At 40.9% G+C, this 12,583-nt stretch overlaps 1 long non-coding RNA gene across 1 annotated transcript; it reads right to left on the bottom strand.

Annotated features, from left to right (window-relative positions):
- Nucleotides 1–240: 240 nt before the first annotated feature.
- LOC109368422 lies at nucleotides 241–7,672 on the bottom strand. Its single transcript, XR_002116422.2, has 4 exons — nucleotides 7,621–7,672; nucleotides 2,239–2,302; nucleotides 950–1,364; nucleotides 241–521 (listed from the first exon to the last, which is right to left on the bottom strand). It is a non-coding gene; the product is annotated as an uncharacterized LOC109368422 (long non-coding RNA).
- Nucleotides 7,673–12,583: the final 4,911 nt, after the last annotated feature.

Raw genomic sequence — 12,583 nt, 5'->3', positions numbered from 1 at the left:
GATGGCATCTTATTCTGAGTACACATAAAATTTGTAATAGAGGGTTAAACGTACAAACACAGGCATGGGTTTACAAACAGATACTGCTGGTTTCTCATACTGAGTTGCTTAGGCTTCTAATTATGTACCCCTCTAACTGTTAATTTAAACTCAAGTGAGACAGAAGCAAATGGATTAAAATTCAGCAGCTTTAATGAATTCAATAAAAAAAGGACACTGCCATTTCTCATGAAGAGCTGAACGATCTTTAGAACTATATTAGGAGAAATATGACAATGTACAATACTGTGTGCTAATAATCAGTTACCTCAATCATGAGAAATTCTACTATAAACTGGGAGCTCATCAGCTGGAAGTGTCTGAGGAGGAGAAAGTGCTGAGTATCCACAGGTCAGATGATGCCTAGTCATTGACAACAACACTGGGTCAGGGGCTAATATGATCCAATGCATATCCGCAGATGCATTTATCAGAAGACCTAAAGTCCATTAGCATTACTGTGAGCCTTCATTGAGAACATCCTACATAAAGAAAAAGAAGAGACACGGAACAAAGAAACCTGAGGTTATGGCTTTTTGGGGGCTAGTAAAATGAGAAGTGGAGAAGGGGTGTTTGTACAAACTGTTAGCACATCAGGAATGTCGAATGGGGAAAGGACGGAGAGGAGACAACTAGTTAAAATGCGTAACGATTGTGCAACAAATGCCACCCCCTGGAATAATCTTACTGTGAATAAATTTGAATACATTTTAGAGACAAATCAGCTTGCTCAGCAATATTGCATGGATCAGCAACAAGATTTTGGGAGTAAGAAATGTATCCATCTTGCGTTACGGCTGTTTATTGAGATTTAACAACAAGGTAAGGCACAATTCTCTGTGCTTTACAGAGAAGGGAAAGGGAGGAAGCGGCTGGTTCCTTCAGTTTTGCGTCAAGTTAACGGCCCTACCTTTGCAGTGGAGCAGTGAGGAGATCTAATGTGAACACTATCTGTGGGTGACACTTATTCTGAGACCCCATATCTTCTGTAGTCAAACTGGTGGAGCTGGGAAAGCGTACTAACTTCCAGACACATGCGTGCCCTCCCAGATCACATCAGAGGTTTGAGAAAAGTGCAAGGCAGCAGCTGACCTTTTAGCTGACGCTCAGGCTTTCAGGTTGAGCCTCATACCAGCGGTAGCACAGTTATACAAGCATTACTTTTGGAACCTTAATCCCTTTCCTCTTTGCCCAAGACTCCGAGATTCGCACAATTCAACTTCACACAGCAGCCCACAGCCATGCTGGAGGCTTTCACACTGCCTGGCTCCACGGCACCCAGCAGCTGCGTTGCCATTCCACTAACTTCACACGTGCTCATGGTTCTACAAAGAAGCAATTAAGAGCATACAAACTGGCATGCAGTTACACATGGATTGGAAAAGTGTACTTCCTGGGCAGTACAGAGTAATGCCAAAGGGAAAAAACCTCGTGTAGCTGTAAATTAACAAAGTGTCCTTGACTTAAAGGATTTGGGTCCCTTAAATGCATTACACAGAAAATTAAAGTGAAGTCAGGCTCCCTTGGTCATGCTAAAAGCTAAAAGGTACATTATGAAACTATCATAGAGCGAGAAAGAACTTTAAAGTGATCAAATGGGAAAATATTACTAACTCCCATTTGGAGCCTATAGCTTAAGCTCCTTATTTGGGAAAGGAGGATTACTCCAAGAGACTTTCTGAAAATCTAGATAGGGGAATTATTGATGTGCACTGACATCAAGTCAGTGAAAGGTGAAAGACATGTTCATATGGCACCAAAATGATAATTTAAAGGTGACTTTGTTTTGCAGTGTTTATAAAATGACATGAATGTAGGATAATTTGTAGAGGAAAGATAAATGCAGTCACTCTTTTGGGAATTCTTGGCAATTCCCCTGACTGTCCCTCAAAGAATGGGCTATTAATGTGGTTATTCCTATGGGGTAGGGTGTAGAGTCATCTGGGAACGTTTACTGTCAAACAAACTCTTGCAGGAAATTACTGTTTTTGAGATAACTTTGATTTTGAAGGTTTTTCCCTGCAGAGAACATCTCTGGGACCAAACAGAAGGGGGAGGCATCTCAGTAAGTCCACGGCCCTTGAGGTAGTGAGAGCTCCAGGCTCAGCTTGTGACTGCACATTCAAGGGAGTGGACCCCTCCTGGGGCTGCCTTTGCTTTCTCATCCTTTTTTGGTTGCTCCCCTCTTTCTCAGCCTACCTTCCTTTCCACAAGATTTTCATGTGCCTTGGGACTTCTCATTGAGGATGGAAAACTGCAAATTCTTAAAAAAAAACCAAAGTATTCACAGAAAATTTTGGACCCAGGAGTCAGTTATTGTGTCTTAGCACAGCTTTATAACTTTCAGTTGAAAGTATGTTTGTTTTTTTAAATGAGGTCTACATTCGTGCATCAAGGAATATACAAGAGAATCATTCTGAGCTATGAGCAACCATACAAAACCAGGTATAATTGTAAATCCATAAGAATAATTGTAAAAGATCATTATTCTACCCAGTTGGATATTTGCAGAAGCCTGAAGGCAAGTAGGTTGCTATATTTTGAAAGTTATTTAATCAATTTAATTTGCTTAGATAGCGCAACATGAACTTTAGTTCACATGCTAGAGGATGCCTGTGAGGTGACAAGTGAATATCAGTGATAGACTGACCCATTCTTAGCATGGGTCAGGTAGATTCTTTTTCTGCTTCTAGTAGGAGTTGATGGGGCCTTGTTCAAGAACACAAGACCCCTTTAACATCTTTGCACTTACTATTTCAGTACTGAGCTAATTGAACTGGCATCTCAATTCAAACTGACATTTAAAAAACAGGCCACAGATTTTTCAGGTCAGCCAAGCAAAACACAGAGGAAATAGTGCACACTGACATAGAATCGTTTAAGAAAATCTAATAAATATCTTCAGAGATATCACTTAAATATTGAGAGAACTGAGAAAAGTAACACATTTCCTAGAAGCACAAGTCATTCCTATTTCTTGAAAGATTGTCCTGATAGCAAGAAAACATTTGGAGGATTCAAGTTATGCTACAAGCAGGAAATCATGAAACACTAGCAGCCTGGAAACAGTACAGGGTACTCAGTGGCACTATGGGGACATAGGGCACTCCAAGACTACTGCATCAGCTTCCTGAATGCTCTTGGTATTATTGTAGTCTCAGCAGTGAAATAATATAATTCCTGGTTCACTGAGTACACTTGGAATTATATCTATAGGGACTACGGCTTCCTATAAGCAATCTAAGGGACAATGTAAGCATTCCTAGTCAAGATAAGACTTGCAATGAATTTTGCTCCTTCTCACTCTTAACTGGGACTGAGCAGCACAAACGCCATAGGATCTATTTCAAAGGTCCTAAAAGACAGGAAGTCAGTAAAATTCACTGCCTTGGTTTTAGGCCATGATCAAAATCATCTGACTCTGGAGTATTCCACAGTGCCAGTGCCTTGATGAAGAGTTCAAGGAGTCACTGTTGCATTATCTCATTGCACCAAGGGAAACTGCAGCCTACATCCCAGCCCGGGGAGAGAAGGAAACAGGCTGGGAAAAAGTCTGGGAAAGACTTGCAAGTAAAAATCCATATCCAAGCCTATCAATTGTGAAGCCATCTATATAGCAGCCTTGTACACAGGCAGGGTTGTGGAAACAGACAGGGGCTACAGTATCCTGACAACTCTGCTTTCTTTGGATTTAAAGCTGGTCTACACAGCTCTGCATGCTCCCACACCCTGCAGCATCCTTGGACACTTCCTCTGCATGTGTGCCACGTTTATACTCAGGCCACAGTCAAATCAAGGCTGATGTCTATCTTTTTAACAAAGTGAAGGCTTTTGGATAAAAGACCTGTCACACCTGATTGCCTTGCTGGTTGTCCAAGAGACACAAGCAAAAGGCCAGCTGCAAAATGAAAGCACTTCCCCTGCCAAGACGTTTTTTGAGATTAGTGATACAGCAATCTTATTAGTATTTCTATGGCATACAAAAGCCACTCACCTCTCATCACTGCTTCACAAAGCAAATGTAGCTCAGATAATTAGCTCAAGCACAAGTAATTATCAAGCTACAGGACATTCATGAGCAGAGTCATTAATCCCTTTAAACATATTACCACTGCTCTATTGACTGACATCCCTTACGCGATCAGCTGAATTCAGCTCAATCTTTTCAATCAGAAAATGCATGACTGCAATCCTCCTCCTCTGAATTGCTACATTAGCTTCCTCTGAAGTTTGAATCACGTGGATTTGTGATGTTGCTGCTGCTGTCTATTATAGTGACCTATAGCTCATACTATTCTAGATGGGATATCTGCAAGCAGAGGCAAAGGTGGCACTTCTGTTCTAAAGAGCCTTTTAACTCATTTAATGCATTACAGAACAGGAGAGGGGGAAAAAAAAAAAAAGATATTTCTCATGGAGTGCGACTCCAAGGAAAGTTTATTTACAGAACACTTCAGATGCCAACAGGTCTTAGCATGACATTTGGACATATTAAGCCCCTTTCTCTCCCACATACAGGCCTTTCTGCTGTCACTCTATTACAGACTTTAGAACCCCTTAGGGCACACTGGAAGCTTCCCATCACCTCCTTGTAAGATGTTGTTCACCTGGAGCATAGTATCCTGATAGTCATCCAGTCCTTTCCACTCAGTCCTCTGCTCCACTTGCTACGTAGACAAGGGGACAGACATCTCAGGAGGGAACAAGGGGACTAAGAAGGACACACAGGCTCTGGGCAATTGTTCCTCAGCTAAAGTCCCTTCACCAGCAGTCATATTGCTGCCAAACATTATAGCCTGAAGCCTGTAGACAGGCCAAAAAGGGCACGTAGAAGTGTTGCATTTCACTGTCTTTTCATGTTTCAGGGCAGTCAAATGATTCTGTACACTTATCACTCATTTGGAAACACAAATGAAATCTCTTCTGCTAAATTGTGCTAACGTCAAACAAATAAATACAGAAGAGGGCTGAATCTTCACAAAAAGTCAGGAGATGTGTATTCCATAACTTAGTCTTTTACTGACAAAGTGCATTTCCTATGCATCAAGGGGAAAATATGTCCCCTTTATCTAGGGATAGTGGCTCTGCAGCTGGAAAACCCAAGTCTAGAAAGGAACTAGAGAGTATAACAATGAATTAGCAACATAGCATGAGCTATGTGTGATTAGAGGCTTAGATGAGATCAGGGAAAAGAGCTGTTTGATACCCTTCCATATGCAATGGGAAGAACAGATGTGGATATAATATCTTTTTCAAACACATTTACAAAACTTGTGTAGTCTCTCAGCAGAGAGACAAAAAAAAGTCTGAGGATGGAAGAAAATCAGCTACAATAAGAGTCTTCAGAATCAATCTATTTTGCTTAGAAAAAGATTACCAATGGCAACATCTAAGAACTTTCACAGAGAGAAGAATAAAGTGCCAAAAAATTAAATTTAGTGGAGCAAGGCATGATGTATCAGTAATATAAAGCTGAAACCTACAAATCAAACCAGACATAATGACCTCATTTTAATAGAGAAAATGTTTAACTAGTGGAAGGAATCACCATGAGAAATACTGGATTGCTCATCTTCAATGTCTTTTAATCAAGGCTGAGTTGCTTACATTTTATGAACAGAAATTAACTGCCCTTCCACATTTTGAAATCTTTGAAAGATCAAAGTTACATTCTGCGTGGCTTTGCATGAACTCTTCCAGCAATAGATGCTGCATTGAGTAGTGTAAGAACCAAAGATAAAACAGCTGACTCGTTTCTAAAAGCCCCCAAACCTGATTTTTGTATTCATGTTTTTGGGTAGAAACAAACTCAAAGCACCGATTCTTCTTATTATTATCACTTTTTGTATCTAATGAAAATGAGTAAAATGTCCAGGTATCTTTTAGATAATGTTGTGGTGACACAAAAAAAAAACCCCAGCAGATGGTACTTCCAGTGTGGATAAAGCCAATTCTTGACCTCATCCCAGGAGAGCACAGTAAAAACAGGGCATGTTAAAAGATGGTGCAAACAAAGCAACAGCTGGGTAGCAGGGGGAAGCTTTGAGGCTATGAAGGAGCTATGGCTTCCTGCTGTCAATTCTACCTTTGATTTCAAAATGAACCAGGAATTCACACAGACATTGCTTTGTATCCCTGGGAAAAAGTCAGAATCTGGACAACAAGTGATACCGTTTATGTACTGCTGGGACAAGTGACTTATAAGGAGAGAAATAAGGTACATAAAGCAGAGAGACAGAGCAGACTAGACTCTCCTATTTATTTTATCCCATAACCCAAGAAGAAATATCACTGGATTCAATTACAAAGGCAATCAAACCTGCAAGCAATTATGGTAAATACCATTATGTTAATTAAAATTCTACATTTGAAATTCACTACTCTGTGCTAACACTTAATCAGTTTAAACCTTTTATGAACTCTCCAACACTTTACTGCACAGGAGCAGCAGCTGCAGTTTTGGACACTCTGGATGAGTCTCAGTTTAAAAAAAAATTGTTTTATTTCCAGGCAAAAATTACCACAGTTCGGATAAGAAATAAAATCCCATTCCCTGTGACATCCAGCTGTGAATGAATGCCCTGTAATTTACTTGTTTTGGGTATATCTTCATGTTTCTCTGCTAATACACCCAGCCCAGACCGCTGTACTGTTACAGCAAGACATAGGTGAGAATGATCTCTTAAACTATCTAAGGATGTCTCTTTCCTCTTCTAGAAACTGCTCTGGCTTGGTATAAAATTTTGCATATGGCACATTGCACAGAGCAAATACGGAAGGAATCATTTTTCATTTTCATCTGTGCAGCAAAATGATATTACCTACCACAAATTTAATCTGCAACGTGAACCTCTTATAGCTCTACAGCTGAGTCACTATGATTGCTTGGGTCTGCTTTCATAATTTTGGGAAGATTTATTTATTTTTTTTTTAAAAAGAGAGAAAAAAAACTGGCTCATAGGTTCTTGGCAAACACCTAAGACTTTTCTGTCCTGAATGGAGGATTAGTGAGTGTTAATCCCTGCTGAAGGCACTATATTCAGTGGATTCTCATGGTCCATTGTGATTATTGAGATGTTCTGCTTCAGAAACAACTTGACAACTGCTTTTTTCTAAATGCCAGAACACCTGCAGCCAAGCAGCAATGGGTCCGGATATCTCTTGGAAGGACCTCAGCACATCACACATGACTGCCTTGAGCAAGAAGAGAAAAGCCAATCCATGAATTGGCCAGAGATGCTAGGACCTCAGCATGCTTGAGCCATGCCTAAGGGAGAGCCTCTCCCCGAAAGGCAAAAGACATGCACCAGTATTTCACAAGTGGGATTACCAATGTGGCACCTGTGAGCACAAGGTAGGCTGGCGACAGCCTTCACAACAGCTGACCTACAAACATTTCTCACTCCACTTCCATTTCATTACTTCAAAGTCTGAAATTTGAATCTCAAAAATCAACAGCAAAGTTGCATTATCAACAGAAATAAAGAATTGGGTTTGTTTTCTTTTCCTCTTATTGAAATAGCGTTACAGCTGGAAAGGTTACTGCAGTGAAAATGAGAAAAGAAACAAAGGAATGCTCACCTGTATCCAAAGATGTATGCTCACAGGAAAGACTCCACAGAGGAGGAATCTCCAGCAAGAGACCCTTCCCCAGGGGCAGTCAGCCCTTAAATGGGGTCTAGGAGAGGTGCAGCCAGGCTCCACCCCTTGGGTCACACAGCTGAATTGCCTTCACCTGTGCTCCCATGGCTGACTCAGTGCTTGCTCAGGTGATCAATCAGTGGTTCAGGCCGTGATCTAACAGATCCCATACACTTAGGAAGGTAATACTATGAGAGTTTGGGGTGTTGTTTGTTTGTTTGTTTGTTTGTTTATTTATGTTTTTGTGTTTTTGTTTTTATATCCTCTGTGCACTAAGCTACATCAAGGCTAAATCCATATTGCTCCCTCTAAATATACTGCTACCTGGAATTTTTTGTTCTGTAAAACAGATGCAGAAATTATTCATTACTTGATGAAACACCATTGACTGAGGAAATGCATTCATGAGTGCTGAAGGGATTTTGTTTGCCTGCATCTATTCGTTGTCAATGTTAACCAGATTGAACGTCTCTTTCTGTCTGGCCGTGCTCCCCTCTCCAAACAAGACGTTTGGAGACATTTTGAAGGTTAATTCAGCATTTCCCAAATGTCATCCAACTCTGAATGATAAAGTTTATCTAATTTCTTTTTCATACTCCATCACAACAAACTGTTTCCAGTAAACTTACTTAACAACTCTTAGGGCCATAGCGTGTACAAACCAAAGGCATCTAAATCACGAGCTGAGCTCTTGGTTATGAAAACAAACAAACAAACAAACACACACAAAAAAAAAAATCACAAAATTTGTTGTTCTTCGGTTTCAACAACTTCATTCTTTTCACAAAAAATGCAATATCTCTTCACACTGCCCCCAAAGTAATCTATCTCACTTTTAACGGCATGCATCTGTTACTGGACCAGAGTACATGACATCCAAATTTGGTGATGAGTTCACTGCATTGACCTAACCTGAACATCCCACTGTCAATCCCGAAGAACAAATTCACTGCCAGTGAGGATGGAGAATTTGGGGTTTGGAGAGATTTGTGCTCTCAGGTTCAGCTATTAGCATGCTCACTACTACATGTTCTTCAGTAGTTGAAGAAGAGCAGGACATCTCCGTTACAAGAAAAAATTTTGGTCTTACTAGGTTTCACAGTGACCTTGAACTAACTTATTCCTCTTCACCATGGAAGAGTGGAGTCACCTCCATAACATGTGGTTAGCATCCAGGGAAGCACTCAAGTCATCTGACCTGAAAAAGATGAGGAAAACTGGTCAAACTGGTTTCATCCATCTACGCATTTTCTGGTAAAATTTGATTCTGACCCACAGATAATTTCTAAATAATATTTTTTCTGCTTTTTAACATGTGTTTGTTTTGTTTGGAAATAGCAGCCAAGAGAGGGTATTCAAAGTTACTAGAAAAAAAATTGCCATCTTCCAAAGAGCTCATGAATTGACTGGGAGATTCCAGTGAACTAAGCAGTGAACTCATCAGTTCGTTGACAATGCAACTATTGCATTGCAATTAGACCATAAACACTATTTTATCTAATTTTCTTGTTAGTCCAGGAAAAGCCTTCCTGTTCACTCAGCCTCCTGCTCTAGAGCTAACCAAACACACCTCACCTGCAGCCTCTGACTGGCCACCCAAGGACAAGCATGCAGGTGATGCCTGCTCTGCTTTTGAAACGTATCAACAAAAATATGTTGGAGACAAAAATGGCCTTAGGAGTATAATAGTTTTAGAGAAGCAGAGGTTGATATTGTCTCTATAACTACACTTAATAGGCACTAAAAGCAGCAAAATGGTTATTCAGCCCTTACGGTAACTGCGCCTCGTAATTTCACAAATTGATAAAAAGACAATATGAAGCACAGGTCATTGCAACAGACACATATTCCACACAACACAGTCCCTTGACATGCAATAGATCAATGAAACAGGCCAAGAGAGGTGGAGACTTCACCACCAGGAAGATGAAATCCAGAGGAGAGGGGTCCACACCATAAGCACTCAGCTCACAGGCAGGGAACTCTATGCTCCATTTGATACAAATGATGGTGATTGGGTATTTCTTGTGCCTGTTTGCTTGCTCTTTTTGGCAGCAAGACAAGGACAGAGAGGGGGAAGAATCACAATTCTGAAGAAAGTTATGCTCCTTCTTGCTGGCATTCTTGCATTCTTCAGAGCAGGCCAGGTGCTGCCCTACTGTAGTTGTATCTCCATTGCCAGCAGGGCTCCGCTTCAGAGAACTTCAAAATACCACTTGGCCTGCTGACTGTGTGTTACTAAAGGTCATACTACAAGCTCTCAGGCCCCATCCTCATGGTCTCACTTAGGAGTTTTCTTCAGGAGAGTGAGGTTGAAGAGCTGGTATGTAGTGAAGCTACAGCATGCAATTAGTGCAATTAGCTGAGCTGTATGCAACAGCATCAACGGAGGGGTGACTCAAAGCACCTCACTAAGAGGCTTCATGCAGGGCAGAAGAAAAAAAGTGCCAATTCGGTATCTACAGAAAATCCTGTAGACCTCCTCTGCTAGCCAGGGCAGAGTCTTTTGCTATACCACCTTGGTTACAATCTATGCAAGATGTGTAGACATTCTCCCTCACCCTTTCTTGTGGCAGTGACAGATTTTCCCAGATGCTTGCTGATCTTGGCTGAGCAGCCGACACAATCATTTCTGCTAATGGCCACCCCAAAAAAGCCATCAGCAAGGCTGGTGCACCTTAACCCACAGGGCAAGAGGGCAGGTCCCACTGCCCCAGCATCAGCTGGCAGTGTGTCCCAGGTGGCACAGCAAAGGTGGCAGAAGGAAAAGGATTCCTTTAGTCAGCTTTAAATACTAGATACTTTTCTGAACCAATTTCTGACCTTTTAAAAATGTCGTCGTTATTAATTCAAGCAACTTGCAATACTAAACTTTAAATATTATTCAGAGCAATTCTTTGTCCTTTTGTAAAATGCCATTCTATTCATCCAGGCACACACATTTTTTATTCATGTGCTTCTTTTTAATTCTCCTTTACTATACTACTGAAAGAGAAGTGCGCAACCTTTGCCTACACTTTGAATTCCTCTTAAATTACATCACTTCAAGGCTTTACACTGCATTTAATTTACTGGAAAGATCCAAGATGTCTTCTTGACACTCTCTCATAATATCCCCAGCTTGCAGGAGGGGTGCAAGCATGGCTGTGCAAGCATGGCATGTGCAAGGTGTCTTTTCATCTGACAGAGAAGGATCTCAAACTCGCCACCACTCAGAGGCATAACTGCATGAATATTCAGGAGCAATGTTGCTGCAGTTACCTGCAGTTACCAATGGCTGCTTTTGCCATTGGAGCAGCTGGGATTAAAGCTTTGCTCCTTTGCTTTTATGTCAGCTATGATCTGTAAATCCCAGCCTGCAGAATCAGTGTATGCTTAACCCCGAACCAACTCATCCTTCTTTGTACCCAGGTAACAGCATCACACCAAGGAGAACCACACAGCTGCAGGATTCAGGTTCACCCTTTTGTCCTCAGCAGCACTGGAGAAAAGAGTGGCTTTTCTAGACTATGGGTAAAAACTGTAGGCATGCCAGTTTTGCATTCAAAACACTGTGGAAATTATTTGTTTTCTTTGTTTGTTTTCCTAGGGAGAGCCCCTGTTTGGTGTCTTGCTTTTATACCAGCATTCCTCCAGCTGAGGCAGTGACTCACTGTTGGTACACAAGCTCAACAATATGTGCAGCGGAGTGAATACAGGAAGAGCTGCTTAGTCACATCTACAGACAACAGAAAGTTGTTTTCAGTTAGTTTACTCCGAGCATTTAAAAATCAGGGAGAAAGGAGAATTGAGATCAATGCAAATCCAAAGAAAAAACAAAAAAGGGCTATTTTTGGAAATGTAATATTCCATTAGCTTTACCTTTCTGCTTAGAGTCAGAATTCAATTCAGGTTCTTATATTAGCATTTCATTTAGTTATACAGCATACAAATGGCAGTACTTTGACGTAGGAAAGTACTTTTACGCTGGAATGAGCAGAGTTTCTGAAGTTTCCTGAGGAAATAATATGAAAAAGCACAAGAGGTTGAGCATAATTTTCAAGAGCTATAGCAGGCACTATTTATATAGATTGCAACACGTCAAACATTCACCTGAAACCAGTCACTTGGAGCCATGGCTGACTACCTTTTGATTGAAGCTAAAGTTGTGCATGCAGCCAGCTCAGTGATTCTGGATTTTTGCTGCATGAAGTTTCATTCCCAGTGGATTTACAGATGCTATGCTGGGCTGTCAGGCAGCGCACTTATTTCAGCATCTACCCATGCTCTCAACCAGGCCACTGTAATTCAGGGTTTCTAGGAGCTAAGTGACCTGTGTGCAAAACTCCAGCAACTCCTTCAGGCTCCAGAGTTCTCTCCAGCAAAACAGGAGGCTATGGATCCACCTACTCAATATGGATTGCTCTTTCTTTTTTTTTTTTTCAGTACAACTGCTAAAAGCCAACAGCTCTGGAATTATTGATTTTAAACCCTGCTGTCCCAGGACAGGCTTTTCAGACTAGAGATTATGGTACTCAGTAGACTGGATCCAAAACCTGTCTTCTGTGACAGGGCTAGCACGTACCCACAGTAGAGCAAAACCTGCTTGTTTTTCTTGTCAAATAAAACCAGGTACTGTGGTCAAAAGACTCGTGTTCATAATTTCTACTAATTTATTTCAAAATTTCCTCCCATTCTCTGATTGTTCAAACTGAAGGTGTGCAAACTCAGGAGAACTTTGCTTCTCTTGGATCTGACATGGTTCAACAACTTTGTTTTTCTTCCTGGCTCTTCAATGTTGTTAGCATTAACTGTTAGCAACACATAAATTGTTCTCACTATTTAAAAGTATTTGTGCATTCTGAGATTTTCCTTAAAGAATCATACAAGAAAACCAAGGATTTCCATTTGTGCTATTCTCTTC

This window comes from Meleagris gallopavo, chromosome 6, assembly GCF_000146605.3.
Source record: "Meleagris gallopavo isolate NT-WF06-2002-E0010 breed Aviagen turkey brand Nicholas breeding stock chromosome 6, Turkey_5.1, whole genome shotgun sequence".
Classification (NCBI taxonomy): Eukaryota; Metazoa; Chordata; class Aves; order Galliformes; family Phasianidae; genus Meleagris; species Meleagris gallopavo.
Note: the sequence above shows the minus strand (reverse complement) of the source record. Positions and strands in the feature narration are given on the sequence as shown.